Raw genomic sequence first — 2856 nt, forward strand, 5'->3', positions numbered from 1 at the left:
GGCAAAAAACCGCGTCAGCCGGGGCGGCGCAAAAAACCGCGTCTGCCGGGGCGGCGCGAAAACCGCGTCTGCCGGGGCGGCGCGAAAACTGCGTCAGCCGGGGCGAAAGAAAAAAAAAACGCGTCTGCCGGGGCGAGCCCGGGTGCGGCACCACCGGGAAAACTGTGGCAAACAGACATGGCGATCGAGTGAGTGGGCCGCCAGCCAGGCACAGCCGAAAAGTGCCAAGTCCGAACTGCGTCTGCCGGGGCGGCCCGAAACCGCGTCAGCCGGGGCGGCGCGAAAACTGCGTCAGCCGGGGCGAAAGAAAAAAAAAACGCGTCTGCCGGGGCGAGCCCGGGTGCGGCACCACCGGGAAAACTGTGGCAAACAGACATGGCGATCGAGTGAGTGGGCCGCCAGCCAGGCACAGCCGAAAAGTGCTAAGTCCGAACTGCGTCTGCCGGGGCGGCACGAAACCGCGTCAGCCGGGGCGGCGCGAAAACCGCGTCTGCCGGGGCGGCACGAAACCGCGTCAGCCGGGGCGGCGCGAAAACTGCGTCAGCCGGGGCGAGCCCGGGTGCAGCACCACCGGGAAAACTGTGGCAAACAGACATGGCGATCGAGTGAGTGGGCCGCCAGCCAGGCACAGCCGAAAAGTGCAAAGTCCGAACCGTGTCAGCCGGGGCGACGCAAAAACCGCGTCAGCCGGGGCGGCGCGAAAACCGCGTCAGCCGGGGCGGCACGAAACCGCGTCAGCCGGGGCGGCGCGAAAACTGCGTCAGCCGGGGCGGCGCGAAAACCTCGTCAGCCGGGGCGAGCGAAAAGGGGGGGGGGGGAACCACGTCTGCCGGGGCGAAAGAAAAAAAAAACGCGTCTGCCGGGGCGAGCCCGGGTGCGGCACCACCGGGAAGACTGTGGCAAACAGACATGGCGATCGAGTGAGTGGGCCGCCAGCCAGGCTCAGCCCAAAAAGTGCTAAGTCCGAACTGCGTCAGCCGGGGCGGCAAAAACCGCGTCAGCCGGGGCGGCGCGAAAACCGCGTCTGCCGGGGCGGCGCGAAAACTGCGTCAGCCGGGGCGAGCCCGGGTGCGGCACCACCGGGAAAACTGTGGCTAACAGACATGGCGATCGAGTGAGTGGGCCACCAGCCAGGCTCAGCCAAAAAGTGCTAAGTCCGAACTGCGTCAGCCGGGGCGGCAAAAACCGCGTCAGCCGGGGCGGCAAAAACCGCGTCAGCCGGGGCGGCGCAAAAACCGCGTCTGCCAGGGCGGCACGAAACCGCGTCAGCCGGGGCGGCGCGAAAACTGCGTCAGCCGGGGCGAGCCCGGGTGCGGCACCACCGGGAAAACTGTGGCAAACAGACATGGCGATCGAGTGAGTGGGCCGCCAGCCAGGCTCAGCCAAAAAGTGCCAAGTCCGAACTGCGTCAGCCGGGGCGGCAAAAAACCGCGTCAGCCGGGGCGGCGCAAAAAACCGCGTCTGCCGGGGCGGCGCGAAAACCGCGTCTGCCGGGGCGGCGCGAAAACTGCGTCAGCCGGGGCGAAAGAAAAAAAAAAACGCGTCTGCCGGGGCGAGCCCGGGTGCGGCACCACCGGGAAAACTGTGGCAAACAGACATGGCGATCGAGTGAGTGGGCCGCCAGCCAGGCACAGCCGAAAAGTGCCAAGTCCGAACTGCGTCTGCCGGGGCGGCCCGAAACCGCGTCAGCCGGGGCGGCGCGAAAACTGCGTCAGCCGGGGCGAAAGAAAAAAAAAACGCGTCTGCCGGGGCGAGCCCGGGTGCGGCACCACCGGGAAAACTGTGGCAAACAGACATGGCGATCGAATGAGTGGGCCGCCAGCCAGGCACAGCCGAAAAGTGCTAAGTCCGAACTGCGTCTGCCGGGGCGGCACGAAACCGCGTCAGCCGGGGCGGCGCGAAAACCGCGTCTGCCGGGGCGGCACGAAACCGCGTCAGCCGGGGCGGCGCGAAAACTGCGTCAGCCGGGGCGAGCCCGGGTGCAGCACCACCGGGAAAACTGTGGCAAACAGACATGGCGATCGAGTGAGTGGGCCGCCAGCCAGGCACAGCCGAAAAGTGCTAAGTCCGAACTGCGTCAGCCGGGGCGGCAAAAACCGCGTCAGCCGGGGCGGCGCAAAAACCGCGTCTGCCGGGGCGAATGCAAAAAAAAACAAAGAAAAAAGCCCGCGCTTAATCAAAAGAAAACAAAGAAAAAAGCTTGCGCTTAATCAAAAGAAAACAAACAAAAAAAGTTCGCGCTTAAGCCTGGCGGTGGAACCACCGGGGCAAACAGACCTGGCGATCGAGTGAGTGGGCCGCCAGCCGGGGTGAGCCAAAAAGTGCAAAGTCCGAACCGCGTCAGCCGGGGCGACGCAAAAACCGCGTCAGCCGGGGCGGCGCGAAAACCGCGTCAGCCGGGGCGGCGCAAAAACTGCGTCAGCCGGGGCGGCACGGAAAAACGAAAACCGCGTCAGCCGGGGCGGCACGGAAAAACGAAAACCGCGTCAGCCGGGGCGACATCAAAATGAGGAAAAAAAAAAAACTGCCTTAGAACACCTGCGTACACTTTCATGCGTTTGGGCATATCTCTCTGTAACACGCGCGCCCCTCGTTACGCGCGGCACTCTGTTTTCTCCGACACCCATATTTCGGCGGCATGTGGCACGCGCGCCCGTCCCTACGCACGGCACACCGCAGTGCTTTCTCGATATTTTTCTTTTCCTCCAACACCGTCATCTATAGGCTTTTAGTGACCTGTTGCTCGTGGCACAAGTTCGCTAGCTCTGACACCTCTTGCATGCGCACCGTTTTTGCGCACGGTGCTATGCCGCAAAGCACGGCAGTCGCATGCGTTTCTCTCAGGCACCTCTTTTT

This window comes from Rhipicephalus microplus, unplaced genomic scaffold (genome assembly GCF_043290135.1).
Source record: "Rhipicephalus microplus isolate Deutch F79 unplaced genomic scaffold, USDA_Rmic scaffold_99, whole genome shotgun sequence".
Taxonomy (NCBI): Eukaryota; Metazoa; Arthropoda; class Arachnida; order Ixodida; family Ixodidae; genus Rhipicephalus; species Rhipicephalus microplus.